The sequence below is a fragment of the Nasonia vitripennis genome, chromosome 4, assembly GCF_009193385.2.
Source record: "Nasonia vitripennis strain AsymCx chromosome 4, Nvit_psr_1.1, whole genome shotgun sequence".
In the NCBI taxonomy this organism is placed as follows: domain Eukaryota; kingdom Metazoa; phylum Arthropoda; class Insecta; order Hymenoptera; family Pteromalidae; genus Nasonia; species Nasonia vitripennis.
In genome coordinates, this window is record NC_045760.1 from 13,986,829 (window position 1) to 14,006,336 (window position 19,508).

Sequence of the window (19,508 nt, forward strand, 5' to 3'; positions counted from 1 at the left end):
GATTCCCGAATACAATGGAACTTAATTAATGAAATTGGCTTTAATTTTAGCCGGATAAACATTATGCGCTTTGTTTGAAATTCATCGTTGAGCCCGGTGTTCGGAGCGGAAACTTTTTTAATTACCCATTGGCGATGCATGAAACGAGAATTATTGCAGTCCGGGAAACAACAAAAGCGTATTCCCGATCATTATTGTACGGTAATATAAAATGTAAGGTTTGATTGGCCGACAAAATTAATACCGACGATTTCGCGAAGCCGTAAATCTAAAATTAATTATATCGGCGCGCAAAATACCCTGCCGATGTGATATCGTATTCGCGGGAATGAAATTTCATCGACGAAAATCGAGCGAAAGGGCAAATACCATATCTACCCGGGGGCCTGCGTGCAGTCCGAGCTCAAATGCATGTATAGTACAGAAGAAGATGGAGAATAAGAGAAAGAGAGAGAGAGAGAGAGAGAGAGAGAGAGAGAGAGAGAGAGAGAGAGAGAGAGAGAGAGAGAGAGAGAGAGAGATCGGTTTAGGGCTAGAGGAGCGAGAGTTTATATACGAACTGGCTGGCTGGCGGCTACTTTATATACGGGAGCTCGCCGAGGGCGGGGCAGATGTCGGCCAAATGAAAAGCATCCCTAATTTGAAACCGAGAGGTGAAAAGCAAACAAGTGGCCGCCGCCGCGCTTGGGTTTGATTCTCGTTCCTCTCTTCCTCCTCCACTCCTTCTCCCATCTGCTGCTGCTGCACCTTCTTAACGCATGCAATCCCTCCAATTACGGCTCATTTACCAAAGACACAGCGGGAATCCCGCGGCGGATGCCTAGGCGCGCGCAGCTTCTGCTTCTTGCCGACTGCGTATACGCGTATATAATAATAATCCTCTTTCATACGCCCCGACGCAGCTTTATAAGCCTCTCGAAGATTTGACCATTTCCGACTGGCTTATATTGTACGACTGTTTTATTTATTTTATACAAAGACTAATTTATCGGCGTGTGTCGCGCGCGGTTATTCATAATTTGGAAACTTGAAATACGCGCGGGATCAAATTAAGAGGCCATTCAGCCAGTGCGGCCTAATCCTGTTATAGAGAAAAGTACATGGCGATAAATTTTCATGTTTGTGTGCGCGTCTGAAGATACATTTTTTCCTACTATATCTCTCTTAAAAATCGGGTCGAGTGTTACAGACATTAAGCGTTTCGTTTATGTATACAAGCTGCAAGGTCGCGAGCCACCACTGCGTACACCGTCACGGTTTTCAATTTCAATAAACCGATAACGAGTGAATATTCGCTGAAAAATCGAATTTTCCCACAATAGAGTTTTCCAGCGAATATTCGCCTATACGCGATTCTAAAATTTCGCAGCCGCGGCGATTCGTTGACTAACGACGCATATAAAAAAGAGCGAATCCCACATGCAGCGGCTACGCGGAGGCTGGAAGAGCCGGGCCACTGATGCGATATAAAAATATTGAAAAGCTGTACTGGCTGCAGCCGTCCTCTCCTTACTGCGCCAGTCGACTAGCGCATGCTGCACACGTGTGTAAGCGCGTGTACCATATAGCACGAATATAACCAGAGCGATCAAGAGGGCCAATTACGTATACACGCTCCTTTCTTCGGCTGCACGAGAGCGCGCACATACGCGTTCGTCTTTTCCCCGCGCATACGCGAATGCTCAAACGAAGCCACTCGAAAGACTTGGGAGTAGTGGCGGCCCTCCCCCTCGACTTATATATATATACACACACGCGTACGCCGGGGATATAGAACGAAATATCGAAACGCACACGCGTTCGTTAGGTCCGTGCGCCAGTGGAGTGGAGTGTATATATTATTATTTCTGAAGGAGAAACCGCGGCGCGAGTTTTCCTCGAATTCTCGTCTCTAGCACTTTATATACTTTCCGTCTTACATATATGCGCTTCATTCGCGAGCTGCAGCGGATAAATCGGCATTATGATCGGCCCTAAACTTTGGTCCCTCGCTGGGGCGCAAATGAAATCACGGCAATCTTATATGGTTAAAAGATTGAGCGTCGCGCTTGGTACCGGAAAGGGGGCTTTTTCCAAAGCTCTATATTACCGGCGCAATTGTTGTGCGCGGCGCAACTGGGCCTGAGCTCTCGCAAACACGCGTGTGCCTCGTACATAGCGTACAGAGCGGCACTGGTAATTATATTTACCTTTGCGCTTTTATTATTTATGGGGCATGTATACAGACTCGAATAAGGCAGAGAAGGAACTGCGCGCCCGCCTGGGCCCTCTCGCACTTGGCCGTAATTTGACCCCAGCAGCAGTGCGTGTATGCACACACACACACACACGGGCGCGTGTATAATACACTTTTCGCAGCCGCATGAATAGCCTCTCTGTGAGCTGCCATACAGTAGTGGCCGTTCTTTAATTTTCCGCAGTATATGACGCTAATGAAATGCCGGCCGACTCTTGAAGCACAGAGAAGCCGCGCGCGGCAGCTTGAATGTTTCATGCAATTTCGCTATTGCGCCCACAACTCGCGCTTTTTCATTATTTATCCGATTAATTTCGATTCTATTATACACTGCGCGTATATGTATACAATATACATGCACACAGCGCCGCTCGGACAAAAAGCGGCTTTTCCCCGCAGTTTACGTTGGCCGACATAATAATGGCCATGTACACAGGAGCGTAGAATTTTTATCGGACCTATTCTACCCGTATTGTTCGTATGAATATATATATATATATATATATATATATATATATATATATATATATATATAAAGCCAAGCACCGCATAGTCGAATAAATGCGATTTCCGACTGCAGTGTGTCTCTAATGAAACATCTCTTGTAAGCAAACGATACATAATAGTATATATATCCGCGTATAATTGGACAGGTAATGTTATAGGAAAGGTCAGCTTACATACGCATTCGAACATACGTGCTTCATCGCGTGTATACACGCGCTGCTATTTCAAAGATCGCTGCAGCATTTTGAGCAGGGACCAGCTTTTTGTGGCCCGCGAGAGAATGTTCCCGGAAATCGCACTAATTCGAATTTTTCCCACAGACGCGCGCGACCCTTGATGCTCGCTCACGCGATATACTTACTGCACCGTGTGCGCCGCAGCCGACGAGTAATTGGATTATACCATAATGTAAGACGAGAGAATGAGCGATTTATGATTGTCCGACGATGCGCAGCGGAAGTGCGATGACGCGCGACTATATATATATATATATATATATGCAGCGGCGTGTATGTATATATATATAGTAAAGGTAACCGGAGATTCGTCCTGGAAATACCGATGGATCTCGCGTGGGGTGGGGAGAAGGGGAGTCGCGGCGACAATCAAGCTACAGCCCGGCATTACACTCCATTCATGCGCGCGCGCGCGCGGGCTGTCCCCTTATCGCGCGCTCCGATCCTATATGTACATATGTATACATAGTACGGCCTTTTCCTCCCGGATTTGGCGGACAATTCTTCATTTGCCTTCGGTTCAAAACTCCGCTGCATTACATACGTACACGCTCAAAAATTCTTCCCTATCCCGCTTCTATGCATATACCTATATAGGTTGCTTTTTCGCTCTCGCCCATCCATATCTCGTTCATTAGCACTGATACACGCGCGTTTGTTGTTTCGCGACCGCGTCTTCTTCATTAAATTTTGTATAAACGTATATGAACGTATATAGATACACGCGCTGATAGCGCTTACATATTCAAAACTCGCGCGCGCGCGCGCGAATGCGCCTTGATGAAGTGAAGGCAGCGATAGCTGCCGGCTCTTTTTATACCTGATTTTTGATATGCGGATTTTCGCAGCAAATAAATAATTTGCTTATATTTTCCTATACTCATACATGTATACATATAGTTGATGGTATGTATGTATATACGCTTTCGCGCGCAGAGCTCGTCGTCATTTAGGCGGTATTGTCAGAGGTCGACTACCCGCGGCGGTCGCGGCCGGGAATACGGAATTCCGAGCGCTTAACGATGTCTGAATTTACACGCAGCTTTTTTTCAGGGCGCTCGAAGCCGGAAATTCGTCAGTCGATGATAAGGTATATAGACGTATAATAGCTCACCTTATGTAAGACTGCTCTTGACGTCGGTCGCCAGTGAATCTGCCGGTCGGGACATGGTCTGGAACACAGTTAATTAATGAGATAGGCATCGACAAAGGACTCGCGTCATCTCTCATTCGACAGAGAGCTGGACGTCACATCGAGAGATGCAGAATCACAAGGCTCTCTCATCTCTCGGAGAAAGAGAGAGAGAGAGAGAGAGAGAGAGAGAGAGAGAAAGTGGTAGAACGTTAGACGCAATCAGGTATGCGTGGAATGTCAAGATCGAGAGAGGCAATCCCGCATCCGAGACACACGGTATATTCCATCTCCCGGCCGGGCAGATTAAAAGCAATCTTATTATACCGAATGACGAGGTCACGTGATCAATCACAAAAACACACACACGCTGACACACACGTGGGAGAAAGGGAGATGGCTAGAGAGAGAGGGACGGGAGGGAGGAAAGAGGACTATTGCGCCCACGGCACGAGAGCTAGCCAAGAGAGCCGCCACCCGTCGAGCACGAGGAATGTGGAACTGTGTGGCGCGCACGGGATAACTCGCGCGCAGTATTTCGTAGGGGGGTGATTTTTAATATCTATCTCTGTTTCTCTCTCTCTCTCTCTCTCTCTCTCTCTCTCTCTCTCTCTCTCTCTCTCTCTCTCTCTCTCTCTCTCTCTCTCCCCGCTGCAGTCGGCTCTTTGTTTTTGTTTCGTCGATTCTTAAATTTCCTCGCGCGCAGTGAGAGGTTGATCGTATCGGGGCGAGCGCAGTTGAGAATAGCATAATCATTCATTAATTCGGCCGACATTCCGCTGATAATTAAACACGAGGGCAAATAGATTATACGACTATTGGCGAAGTATGCCGGTGTGCGTGTGTGTCTGCTTCGTTAGGGAATAATAGTCCAGCTGCGTGGCGGAATTCAATTTCGTTTCTCAGCTCGCGGCGCGTTTCCTTCTATACGCTATACGCACGCACTCCGACCGAGATCCGACGCGATAAAGCGCGTTTGATAGCCGAGAGAGGCCGAAAAATTCCGATCCTCTATATTGTCTCTCAAGTCCGAAAGCATCGCGGACAATTTGTATACATACGACGAGATATAGAAGAGCTGAAAAATACGCGCGCGCACACCTGGCTCACGAGAGAGAGAGAGAGAGAGAGAGAGAGAGAGAGAGAGAGAGAGAGAGAGAGAGAGCGCGTAGTTTAGCCGGGCATTGTGAGTCAAGACAAATATGCGTTAATACGTCATCCGGTCTCCATTCAGCCGGCCAACTGACACGAATCCCCTCGTGAATGGTGATCACGAATTACTTGCCAGTCGGCGTATAAATGGCTTTTAATTGCTTTTAGCCGCGGCCGAGCGACCCTTATAGAGCTGCTGCTGCTGCTTTTTTTCGCCTGGACAAGAGGGAAAATTAAAGAAGCTCGTCGTGTGCATTACCAGAGAGCTGGGGCTCCCTCTTCATCCTCTCGCGCATTATTTATTCTTCAGAGAGCCGCGCGCGAGCTCTCACACACACACACACAAAGACGTCTAATTTCGGAGAGCTCGTGAATTTCAGCCGTCAAATTACTCGTATACATGCCTGTACGCTCGTCTCGCTTTGATTCAATGGTCCTTTAATTTTTATCCCAGCTTCTCTCGCTTATATATTCCTCGTCATAATGAGCGGGAATTTTCTTTAACGAGACAATGGCCAGCGTTAACGATCTTAATGGAGGTTAATTTCGCTCCCGATCGACGCGTTCCCGTACACAGCAATGCGAGTGTTGCCAATAATGAAAAGGCAATAGTGGTCGTGGATGATGGAAGGAAGAGTATAGCAGCGCGCGGCTTTGAGTTGCTGCTGCTACAGAATTCGCGTTATTATAGCCGGCTCGTTGCGCGGACCGACGCGATGCGATAGGGAGGTAGTCCTCGTGAAATTAACAATGCAGCCGTCCCGTCATCAATCCAGACGTAAAGCAATAGCTCTCGCCGCGCGCTGCACTAGCTGATTGAAACGGCTCTACAGCCGGCCTTCCCGTATTGTACCCGATGCATGTAGATTCGTCGCTCTGAGAACGAGCGACGCTATCGAGGAATCATCGCGCGTTTTGCTGTTCGTTCTTCTTGTACACCGCCGTGTATTCATAGCTCGTCTCCAATTGTCACTGTGACCTTTCATGTCTATTAGCTGTTACGGCTGCTCTTCAATCAAACAAATGATCCAAGTCAGGGCGACGAGAAATCGAGTGGCTTGCAAAATATTGCAATCTCTGTAGAATCGCGACGACGTCTTTGTGCGATGAGCAAAACGGAGGGAGCTGCGAGAAAGAGAACTGGGGGAGAGCGTCTCAAGTGTCCCATTCGCATGCTAATGTCTATCAACAGGTGTACTCATCCGCTCTGTAAGCTTGTCGCAAAAAATGCATGCCATGCAGAAATTTCCTCATCCTTCAGGCCGTAGTGCTATCTTAACGCGTCGCGTCTTCAAAAGCTTTTCCGCGGCATTACAATGCGGTTATTAGGTGGGGCACTCGATTCGCGAGTATAGCTGGCACTTGAAAATACGTACGCGGTGTGATGTATTTACACTGGCGAGCTGCGATTAATTAAAGAAATTTAACGAGATAAGGACCTGATAAGGTTGCGCAAAGCGGAGCCCGCCTCCAAGAACATAACGCTCGTCTTCGGCGTCAGAGAGGACTCGTTTGCAAAAGCAGCAGCAGTAAGTTTCCGAGAAAACAGATGAAAATCTCCGCGGCGAACGCAAACCAGTTACACTTAGGTCGTTCGAAGATCGTATCGACACGAGTGCACGAAAGAGAAAGAGAGCCGGACGAAAGGTGGCCTGCAAAGCACCGCGCGCGCGGGTACAATAATGCAAAGCTCTCGGCTCTCTGCGCGCAGACGCACGCGCGATCCGTCGTTTCGGAAGAATTCCGTTATATTTATTTCTTTGTCCGGGCGGAGAACGCGCGTGTAATCGGCTCTTGTGTAAATCTCGGCAGCAGGGCTCTCGGAAGCTGATACTTTAGCCGCGCTGCGATATCTCTTGATCGTCGCGTGCATAAATAATAAAAATACAGCTGCATCGAGCTGCCAGGGGAAGAATAGCCGGGCAAAAAGAAGAGGAGATCGAGAAAGAGAGAGAGAGAGAGAGAGAGAGAGAGAGAGAGAGAGAGAGAGAGAGAGAAGAGGACACAATGAGAGTGTCTCCTGCTGCTGCAGCCGACGAAATATCCGTGCAGGTACACGTACAGCGCGCCAGGAATAATTTTTATGGATAGTCAGGAGGTATTTACGATGGCACCCAGCCGTGGATGTGGGTTTCGTTGCGGGTCCTCTCGATGAATTTTAATTCTCCCCGGATTGTTCGGATAAAACTGCCCGCTGCGCCCGGCAGTCAAACGATGATTTAATATTTTATACCGAGGCACAAACGAGAGGCTTATACTCTCGATTTGCCCAGCAGGATATGTATACCATTATAGGTATAGACGCGCGAAACTTTATTTTTATACTTTTTCTTTCCCACGTATGTACGGCTAATCGCTCAATCGCAGCGTAATTGAAAGAGACAATGAAAAAATCGGCGAAATTCGAGAAGCCAGAAGAGGGGCCAAAGTATTGCCCCGCCGCATTCCAGCGACTGCGCGCAGGTGAGGAGAGAGAAAGAGAACTATTCAGAGCCCGGTTTTCGGACCTACCGATGCCCGGGCCGGTTTCGAGAGACTGCGACAAAGGACATTCTAGAGGACCCGATCTCCTCTCCTCCCAGCCTCTCGTGTTTTTTCCCTTCTCTTTCGTTTCGCTTTTTCTCTATTCTTGTTTCGCCGCTGCGGCGAAGAAACCGAAACTTGCGGCCTCGAAATCGCGCAAGTGCTATAACTATTCCTTAAAAATATACTATACACACAACGTTTCGAGCTCACAGATTTTAATATACTCCCAGTAATTACCACGTCGATTCCGTGTTTATAAGTACATCGCGAGCCTCGGAATCGATAGCACGATATAAGATGCTACTCAGGCTGTACAGGGAGTTTATTTGTTTGGATAATGGCGGTCCATTACTATTCAATTAAGTTTTTCATTTGAGAAAGCGAACACTAGAGCGTAACACACACTGCATCGTCGCGAACCGAGGATGCAGCATGCGATCTCGGAGAAGGACGAAGAAAAAGACATTCTTCGGCGCGTCGAAGCGTGCAGTACGCCCGAAGAGACTCCGCGCGCGCGCGTTTGTGTGTGTGTGTGTGTGTGTGTGTGTGTGTGTGTGTGAGAGAGGGAGAGAGAGGATGTGATGTATAGAGAGGAGCAGCCGGGCTTTTCAACGAAGTCACGCCGAGCGATAGTCGAGCTGCTCTCGCTGTAATTGAAACGTAACCCTATTGTTAAGGCATAATTGACTGACAGCATGCAGGGCCCTTTGACTTACTCTTTCTCGATCGCTTCTCCCCCTCTCTCTCTCTCCTCCCCGATCCAATCCGGAGCGAGCGATTCATCGGCAAAAACAGCAGCCGGCCGTCAGGAGGGAAAAAACTCTCGCTCGCTTATTTCTTCTTGCGCGCGATTCAATTGCAAAGGGCCGAAAGTTTTTAATGAAGCGGTGCGGCGCGACCGCTCGCTCTGCGAAATCAATGTTATGTAGCCTCGAAGAAAGTATATAGAGAGCCGCGCGCGCGTGGCTAATCGACTGTGACTGTGTATCCTCCGGCAAAAAAAAAAGCATCGACGTCGATGTGCTCGGAGTAGAGCCGATTTTTCGGGAAAAAAATCTGTAATAGAGAGCGAGAGCGGTAAACGATCCGCCGGTATATACCAGAAAAACACGCTGGTGTTGAAAGTGCTACCTACATACATTGTAGATCAGTAATAGCGTGCGCAAGTATATGGTGTATAAGCGAGAGCGACAATCAGAGCGGAACGGAGAGAACTGCATTGAGAGGATAACCGCGATATATATATATATATATATATATATATATATATATATATATATATATATATATATATATATATATATATATATATATATATATAGCTGAGATTAATTATTAACGCTGGTAATTGAACTCGCTTCGATCTAAGATATTAGTCGTCGTTGATTGCGGCGCCAATAGCCGAGGGCTTGTTCCCCCCGAGCACCGAGACGCACTTCCTGCTCGATCTATATACATAAACTATCTCTATATACAGAATATATAGTCGTAGAAACAATTGCTTCGATTAATTTCCGATCGTCCTCGCATAATACGTGTATACCTATATACGTACACTTCTATACTATACTCGCGGAGTCTCGACAAAATTCCAAGCTTATGACTGTACGGTCGCGCACACGAGCCTGTACACTCGAGCGCCGCAGCTCAAACAAGTCGTGCAAACAAAACAGCGCACTAATTGCTTACGTCAGTCTACTGCGCTTCGAGTCAATGGACTTGTCCGGCCAAGTGCGCTCTGCAGAGGCTACAGCCCTTGTGTATGTATTATGCGCTACGTGCTATATATGCGTATGTGCGTGGAGAACGGCTCCTTGCGGACGCAGCGCGTTTCTTCGCGGCACATAATAAGACTGAGCCGTGCACGCATCGAGGAGTCCGCGTGTAAGTCAAATTCGATAGGGGACGAGCTGAGCGCGTGCACTGACTCTAATACTCGTATCTCCGCTCGGATCTGCGAAGGCCCTAATTGCCGCAGCCGCTTCTTTATCTCCGGATGGCTTATTAAGGATTATTAGTCCTTGCTCACTCTTGCGCACCGCCGCCGCGAGACATTCGTCCTTTTCGAAAATCATTCGCTCTTTGAGCTGCCGATGCCGACGCTGCGCAGCGTGTTCACCCCCCTCCATCCATCTCTCTTTTCCCTAATGAGGGATATCGGTCTCTTATAGCCTATATTCTTTACAACTCCCAACTTTGACTCGCGGCCTGCAAGGACTCTCGGTGTCAATTAAATTAACGCTATTTGTATATAGCTTGCGCGAAGTAAGTCTGCATATAAAATCCGGAGAAAAAGCGAGAGCACGTGTATAAGCAGATAAAGCGAGAGTGGAGGTGTGATTTTCCGCGTCTTCTCCCACACCGAGCCCAGCGCGGAAAAAGTATATATCCCGAGACAAAAGGACTAAACACAGGCCTTGGAGTCTTAAACGGACTGTCCCGACGTCTTGCCCGACAACTTCCTGAGATAAGCCGTGCCGATAGAGGCGTAAGCCCCTTGTCTCCTTCCCCTCCCCCAACGTATATCTACTATCCCCCCCCCCCGTCCCTCTCTCTCGCTCGTCCTGCGCCGTCTTCTTTCTCGACTCTAGACTCTCGGCTATCTTATCTACTACAAACAAGAATTATGTTTGCCTCGTAATCTGCGCGCTCTCGCGCTCACACACACACAGTCGCAGCGAAGAGACTCTCGCGATTTATTATCCGAACTGGTTGGACCGTGTGTGCACACGAGGCAGCCGAGAAGCGAAGCTCGCGTAGAGCCGCTGATCGTCAAAACGCGCTTTTTTATCGTGCGAGACTCTGCTGTACATATACGCCGGGTTTATGGCGAGGAAGTGGACGATTACGTAAAACTGACTTAGCCGTCGCTTGTGCGCCTCTGTGTGTACATGCGTATGTATATACTCTTATCGGTATCTTTCGGGAAAGTAAACGGACTATACACGTACGCGCACTACCTGTGAATCAATATACACAGAACGGGAAGCTTATCTTTCTTATGTTGTGTAATGTACCAATATATATGTGACTAACTGACTATATATCTGACATGAGTTAGTTTTCACGCGAATCGACGAATCTCGGACAAGTAATTACTGCCTAGCATCTGGACTCATTATGCATCCTATATGATCGTCACACCACATGAACTCAAACACACGAACCGCGCAACAAACCCGTCCGATTCCCGCCGACGAGATAAAACGAGCGACAAACTTTCCCGCGAGTACAGTGTGAGACGAGACGGAAGCTTCGAAGCAATTAGCATCAGAGAACCGCGTGCAGCGCAATGGACTCGGTTTTTCCAGCTGGAAAAATTCCTAATTTGATTATTACGATCGGTTGGGGCGCTTCCAAAGAGTCGCTCTGCCGAAAAGTTCTATCTCCGCCGTTTACTTTTATTCCAGCCGCGAGTGCTCCTCGTCGTTATTTCCGTTCTGCTGCCCCCTGCTTAACCGCGGCGTGAAACGTCGGCGGCGCCGCCACAATGCGCATCAGACACACGCGCACACTGTACGAACGAGAGCCAACAACAAAGAGCCAGCGGAGCCCGTTTATCGGGATAATATGCCTTTTTCCAACCGCCGGCGCTAGGCGCGAGATATTGTATACGACGCCGCACGAGGACAACAAAATCCGCCGCGGAGCCATGGTTATAGTCCGATAAATTCGAAAAATGCGCCAGACCGCAATCGCGGAAAAATGAGCGCGCGCGTGAGCACACATGACGCTGTACTGGCTAAAAAAAAGCGCCAGCGACAAAAGCGCCGCTGACAAAACGCGAGCGAGCGCTGAGACAAAAGGGCCGAAACCTATAACGATGATGCTCTCTCTGTCTCTCGCTCTGAATTCCATGGTAGCTAGCGGCACGGTCTAACTTTTTTCCCATGACCGGCTCTAGTCTCGCGTTTTTCAAAACCTCGTCGGGCTTTGCATACGCACAAAGAGAGAGAGAGAGAGAGAGAGAGAGAGAGAGAGAGAGAGAGAGAGAGAGAGAGAGAGAGAAAGAAAGGGAGAACAAAAACACGGAATCGCAGAGCGAGAGCCATGTCGCGCGATCGACGAGGCTAATCGGCAAAACGCCTTGTGTGCTTACAACAATCCCAAGAGTCAATTTGGATTCGATCGCGCGCGCTTACGTGTGCGTGTGTGTGTGTGTGTACCTGTGGGACGAGGCAGATAGAGCTATAGAGAGCTGCGAGAGGGATCCTCGACACGATCGCGAGATTATACAGCTACACCCACACGCCGAGCGCACGATATAATAGATAGTAATTGCAGGGTTGCGCCACACAGAGAGAAGAGAGCTGCGGCCTCTCTCTCTCACTCTCGACAGATCGATCACCGTTGCGCGCGAAAGAGTGAGAAAGACGCTGAGAGAGCGTGGCATGATAATGCTCAGCGCAAAGAGATCGCGCCGTAATGATGCGGCGCTGCTCGTCCGAGAAATCGTTCTCACATTATTTCCTCGCGATGAGCCTACTACCCCACCGCTCGCTGCGCGTCCTCGTGTTATTACAGTCGCGTTATACGTGCCCGCCGCCGCGATCGTCGCTCCACTTTTCGCCTTCCTTTTTCTCCCCTTCGTATAGCGACGCGCCTATAACGCACTCTCCGATTAATAACTCCCGAGTCTCTCGGACTTTGTGCAAATTGCGAGAGAGAGCGCGCGAGTGTTCTATAAATAAAACGCGATCTTGGTAGTGGTCGCCGATAAAAGGAGGAAAAAGAGCAAGAGGGGGGGGGGGCGGACGGACGGACGGACGGAGTTGGGCAATGAATGGCGATTTAATTAACGTGTCTTCGAAACGAGCAATGACACTGATGCCCCGAGACTTATAATACTTCGAGCGCACGGTGGCAAATTGCAATTTATAGCGGGGACCAGCGCGCGCGGCTTCTTCTCTCTACCTCTCGGTGGCGGCGGCGAAACGCTAATCGACAAACGGAACGAATTCAGTCGCGCTGCCGCTGCTGCTATAAATTACGTTTTTGGCGCGCCGCCGATTGTAAATCTCGCGAAAGAACTCCTCCCATCGGCCGCATTAGCTCGCGCAACAAGACCGGATAGCGAGACTTAACAATCCGATCGCTCTCGAAATCCTCACGCGTGCACGTCACTCTTGATCATCCATCGCGAGGATCGACTTTTGCCACGGCGTCTCGATGAAAATCCTGGAAAATCGCGGAGCCCTCTTTCCTCGTCGGAGTATACACGCCCAGCGACTCGGCCGCTTCCTCTGCAGCGCAGTGCGCGGATTTGCATATTATTTATACAAACTGGTTTCAGCTCCCGACGCGAAATAAAAATCCACGGGCGCGGAGCTGCGGCCCGCGCCACCTTCGTCGTCCGAGAGTATTATAAAGAAGATCCGAAGGACGAGCATGTGTGTTTTGCCGGACAAAGTGTGCCTGCGTGCGTCCCGTTATACTCCTTCAGCGCATAAGTATACAACGCTTCGTTTATTTTCTCCCGGCGTCGCGATTGAATTCGTTTTCCCTTGCCCCGCCGGCGCAACCTTTCCCCTTCGCCTTTCTCTCTCTACACAATGTTTATGCCGGAATAATGCGCCACTACGCGCACGGCTGCATTTCATGAATAATTAATGACTCGCTGAAAATATTGCTCATTATTTGATCAACTTATTCGTCGTATCGCCGTGTGTGCCTGTACATTTACATCCGTTGATTTTACGCTCTCCCGTGTATCGAATTGGTTAAAATTAATCTCTTCTTGATTTGATCACGCGCGCCCGTACTGTACCGATAGAAGTGTCCTCTGTTGTATTATGGTCTAACTGGTGAAATTCGCAGACGATTAGTAAACCGAAGGAGAATTATCGCAGAAGATGTTTTGAGACAAAGAGCAGGATTTTTCGAGTATCGCGACGGCGCGCACACACACTGCTGCTTTGCAAACAGTGGCTACTTAAGCATGATAACGTATTCAGCAGCCGCGCATGAAAGGAAGATAAGAAGAGAGAGAGAGAGAGAGAGAGAGAGAGAGAGAGAGAGAGAGAGAGAGAGGCTCTACTGCAGCATTAGGGCTTAGAAATGCGCGCACCGCCGCCGTTGGAACTTATAACACGCCGCTCTCTCCTCGCCACAAACGAACGAAAAGCCGAGAGAAGGTAAAAAGAGGCAAATCACTTCGCACGTTCCCCGAAAAACCCTCGCCTAGTTTTATGGGCTGCGAACCGCTTATTCTATTCCCGAGAAACTGTCGACGGCCGCCGCCGCAACGATTCTCACGTGTATAATATACACCGCGCGCGTATTTGCTTTGTTTCTTCTTTGAGCAACTCGCGCACGGGCCGAGTAATTACGCTGAATTATATTTACGTTTCATCGAACGCGCACAGCGCATAAAGTCAACGAAAACAAAGTGTCCGCGCTCAAAATTCGTGTAATTATGCGCGCAAAAATGACGACGGCGCGCGGGGGGCCGACGAGGGGTGTGTATTATGCGCACAGCTTTAATTAACGGAAATACGTCCTCGCGCGTGTGCATTATTTAATTTTAATAACGGAATTGATTTCAGAGTGCAGCGTGATGTGCGGAGCATGCCGCCGCGGAGACGCGCGCTCTTTTTAATTAACGCGCGCACACATCGATTTAGAACTCGAGAGTTTAACGATCGCCTCATTTAAAATGAAATGCAGGCGATTTTCGCGGAGAGGCGGCGGCGAAGGAGGAAGAGATGAGAAAGAGCAAAAGGAACAGCGTAGCGACGACGACTTGAGAGAGAGAGAGAGAGAGAGAGAGAGAGAGAGAGAGAGAGAGAGAGAGAGTCTCGTGTCACCCAATCAGCCGCTCAGACCGTCCGTAGAGAATTAATATAATTTATGAAAATGAGCGCGGCCGACGCCGATGACGGCTGATTCTTCTGCGGCGAGAGCTGGTAGCCTTGTATGTGTAGATGTCGTCAGGCATATAGCGAGTTGTGTCGCTGATGGTGGTGAGGGTATTCGACCGTGTTCTCCGACTTTATTTGCGGACCGAATACGTTTGCTTCTGATGAGACTATAATTATTCTTTAAACTACCGTGTGGATTCACGTGAGAGTATTTCGATTTCCAATGTGCAATACTGTAAAGATTTCCAGTTTAATCGAGTGCGCTTGTACCTACACGAACTTTATTCCGATTAATTTTGCTGGAAAAAATATTGTCTCGGGGCCTGGCTAACGAAAAGTGATTTACGGCGCATGCAAATATGCCGAGAGCGCTGCAGTTTGAGCGATACGCTGTACGTATGCGACGAGCAGCAAAAAAGTGGGCAGAGAGCTCGTTTATACGGCCAATAAATTACTAATAACTCTAATCTCCATTTAAATTAGTCACGAAGCACGTGTATCGCAGGTGGCGACAAGATTTCAGTGGGAGTACAACCCGCTACAGGACGGTCAAGTCTCCCCTCTCTCCGTCGCAGCGACAACGAGTTTTCTCGCTCCACCAGAGATTGCAAATGACGTTCATGGTGAAATCGAGTCGACTCCGTTAACAATAATTGATTTGATAGACCGAGTTCTGCGCGCGCGAGTCTAGTAACTCGCGAGCTGGATTATTATAACGTTCGTTAACTTTCGCCGTCGGGCTCGCGTCTCGTTGAGATAACGCCACTGTGCAAAATATCTCAAGCTAATTTGGACAGACTGACTATTTCGTTAACATGGCTATCGGGAAACTTCTCGGTTTCTGGAAATGGAAAATACGAAAGCGCCTTCTAATGGTATGCCTATACTAGACCGGATTTCTGAGCTGAAATATTAGATGAGATTATGCTACAGTTCGACATCACTAATCGTATTCAACAGGCAATGGCATGAACTACCTCTTTAGAGGATAAGAATGAAAGTAAAACATACAACACATCTTTGATAACGGGTGTATTTTCAATCCTTGTTCATGTGTGTCAAATTAGAATAGCGGGTTTCAACCTAGGAACAGAACCTAGAAGCAGTTGTCCAAAAGCTCATTTCGCTCGTTTTAAAATTGTTCACAATTATTTTCACAACAAGATTCTTACAGCGAATAGAGGAAATTATTTCTGGTGTGAAAATAACGATCTCCTCGCCGCAGCTCCATAAGTCCTTGAGCGCGGTATAAGCCTGAAGCAACGCAAGAACGAAATTTTTCGAAGATACAAGAGGGGGCGGTGGTAAAAAAGTCCCGTGAGCCACACGGCGTCGCCGAGCTGCAGGGAAACCTGTCCCTAATTGATAGGAAATTCCATCGCGGCTCTTTCCCCCTTCTCTCCTCCTCGGCTCGTCCAGTCCTTCCTCTCTTTCTCTCTCACTCGGTCTGTATCTGCGTGAGAGAATTTTTCAGAGGCCGTAAAACAGGTCGTAACTGGATAGGTACTTTGCGAGGATTTGTAATCCGCGTGCCTTGTAATACCTCAGGATTGTAGCTCGACCGCGCGCACACGTCGCTTTTTAAGGGTCGCGCGCGCGTCGCCGGCGAGAAAAGAGCGAGAGGGAGGGGGGAGGTAAGAGAAAAAAAGGAAAAGTTAATTAGGACGTCGCGCTCTATATAAAACGGCGATCCTCCTTTTCTGGATGAAAATTCCGTTTTCGTAATTATCTCGGAAATCCAGAAATCGTTTTATTGGACAGGGAATTTCGCGAAGAAAAGCAATTTAACCGCGGCGCTCCTCGCGCAGTGGCTTTTTGCGCCGCAGTGCAATACACGCGACAACTTATAAATAGCTCGTGTTTAAAACTTTATCGCGCGGCAAATTGAATGTCCGCGCTAAAAATTGTCAAACCGGAATCGAATTAACGATCTCTGCGCGCGAAATTTCTATACGAAAGCCGAGCGAGAGAGAAAAATTAGTATGCCGAAAAAATCCCGGCGTTCCGTATCGCCTTAAAATAGCCTGGGCAGACGCAATTAGCGGAAGGGCTGGAGCGCGCGAAAAAAGAGCGTGGATAAAGGAGTGGGCGGAATGAAGCTGTGGATTCATTAGTGGGTCGCTTCTGCAATTTGATTACGCGCTACTTCACTCTCTCTCCAATCAGCAGGCATTCTCTTTGCTATACGAGCTCTGTAACTTTCGGCGCCGCTACCTCGCTCGCTCTGTGTGTGTGTGTACGTGTACTGCGTATGTGCTGCCACTAGTTCGCAAGCCGGACGAGGAAGCCGCACCCGCAGCGGATTGAAATCCGGGACCGATAGCTTTTCCGAATCGAACTACTAACTCGAGCACCTCGTCAAACACGCGCGGGTCTCTTTCTCTCTGATATTAGAGAGCGCTTGCCGCGACAGCCTCGGAAGCCGTGCTGCGGCGGATCGATGTCGAATTTAGCCGCGTGGACCTCGATTTTAATACCTTATGTACTCGTCGCGCTTGTGGCTCGCGTAAGTTCGTTCGAATAACTCGACGGCTACGTGCGTACACGTGAGATCGGCTTGCAATCGAAGGCTCGGAAATTTTTCTCACGTTCGGAACCCGCGGGAAGCCTGTGTGACAAGATTGAGATAAGGAGCCATCGAAGCGTTCTCTCCTCCGAGCGTGAGACTATGACTAGACAGGAATCAATTCGATATACACTCTCCGCGACTCTGTACCCAAATGAACGGGCCTCTTGTACGCGCGTCGACTTCGACGCGTTCATTTCGAAAGAGAAAAATAAAGCCCATTATAGAGACAAAATCGAGTTTGGCCAGCAGCAGCGCGATGGAGAGAAAATAAATGGAAAAAGCAGCGAATAGAGAGGAGACTAGTCTCTGTGTACTCTGGGAAAACGAATTTGGAAAAGAGCCCCTACCACGGTCGCGTCGGCGATTTGTCGCGAAACCACCAATTTTCCCGATCGAAAGGCTGCAGCGCAGCGCTCGCGCTTGGTTAGCTCGGAACACGGCCGGCCGCGCGTACACACACACACACACACACACATACACACAAACTCACGTATGCCGGGGACGACGCTCGACAACAGGTTGAATTAATTGACAAAGATAGAATTTTCCGCGTCGATGTACCTAAACGCAAATATTCGATTGCCGCGCGCGACTGTACGGTGCAGTAGGGCGTCGTCCAATGCCCTCCGCGTGATTCGGTTGATCGAACACATTTTAATCAATTCCATTAGTGCAGGCGCTCTTCTCTCATCCTAATCTGCGTCGCAGTCTTTCCCTCGCGACGGACTGTCGACTGTGTGTGCTCATACGTGGTTATGTTTATTAAACGACGCATTATTAAATACACTTGAAAAAATGAATTCATCGAATGTCGGCGTTGCATCGACGTTGCGTTGAAAAAAAAATCGCACACCTTTGAGCTTGTTGTGCGTTGGCCAGTGACGTTCGGCGTTTCGGTTTACACGGCGCTAATCATCGGCTGACTAATTGGCCGCTGACGCGGGCTCTGCAGGGCGACGATTAAACGCTCCATCACGGACGCGCGCAGTTGTATGCTCTGGCCGACCTTTTCAAAAATCTAGCGCGATTAATGGCTCGTGAGAGGTTCGACCGCCGCGCGACGTACAAGGAACACACACACACACACACACACGGGCCTCCCTACATGTATTCCGGTACATTGCGTGCGTGCTTTCTATTCGAGTCTTTTATCTGGCTTAGCGCGGTGTGACGCGATGCGTCGCTATCTCGACAATTTAGATACTCCTGACAGGGCAATTAAGATTTACCATTCGGGAGACACAACATTAAGCCGACGTTCAACCTCGACTGCATTAGCCTGACGTCTTGATTCTTCGGCTGAGACATCTCTTCGAATTGTCGAGATGCAGAGCGAAACCGAATAACGCGTCAACGTGATTTCGTTAACCTATCTCGGAGAACGCGTTCGATGGTGCCGAGAGTGTATAAGCAGTGATTCCTCGAGATGGAGAAAGAGATAAGGTGTTCGGTAAAGGGTAATATCCGCGGCGAAACGATCCCACGAAGCGCAATAATAGCGCCGTGAGACTATGGGGGAGAAAGTGGCGATTACCGCGGCTGAGCGAGAGTCGGAGAGAGAGGACAGTAATAGCCATCGCCCTACAGACCCTGGCCAAAGTTTTCTCGCTCGAGGTTTTCCAGATCGCGCAGAGAGAGAGGGAGCATAGAATCGAATCGGCGAGGCAGAGGAATATAGGAAGGGCTCGTATAGCTTGCCCAGGGAATTAACATATAAATTAGGCCAAGCTGGCCGCCACCGCCGGTATAACAGCGGGAAAAAGCTCGCGAGTGCGAGAGAGCTAACTCGATTCTACTACTTGAAATATTTTCAATTATACGAAACGACCTCTCTCTCTCTCTCTCTCTCTCTCTCTCTCGATCGATCGTCGCTCGCTCGCTCGCGCGGGCAGCTTTCGCGAGGCCGTAAACTTGCTAACTTATATTGGGCGCCCGAGACTATTTCGCGAACATATTTTTCATTGGGAACAAGCTCGAGACGACGAGCCATCAAAAACTCGCGGGCCATCTCTCTTTTTTTGTTATGCGTATCGCTCGAGCGCGAGCTATAAGGCGAGAGGCTAAAAAACGCGTGCGCTTTTCTTATATACACTTCATAATAAAGTCATAACTTCGATTTGACAAAAGTATGATTTATCACGCGGAGAAAGCGATTCCGAGAAGGCATTTATCGCGCCTTTTTCCTTCGTTCCATGCCCCCTCCATATATCTTGGGCTTTATGGTTTCATCCTTTAGCGTGTAGCTACATGCACTTTCTTACCGTGTACCCAGGAGAGAGAGAGAGAGAGA

The 19,508-nt window shown here is 48.8% G+C and overlaps 1 protein-coding gene across 4 annotated transcripts in view; it reads right to left on the minus strand.

Moving 5' to 3' along the window:
- Positions 1 to 19,508, minus strand: part of LOC100114694 (ecdysone-induced protein 75B, isoforms C/D) — a 138,425-nt gene that overhangs the window by 43,477 nt on the left and 75,440 nt on the right. For 2 of the 4 annotated variants that reach the window (XM_031929763.1, XM_031929762.1), the window contains exon 3: positions 4,094 to 4,151. The exons of the other annotated variants lie outside the window; for them this stretch is intronic. The gene's annotated coding sequence lies outside the window, so the exon portion shown is untranslated. The remainder of the gene's footprint in view (positions 1 to 4,093; positions 4,152 to 19,508) is intronic. 4 annotated transcript variants of the gene reach the window in all.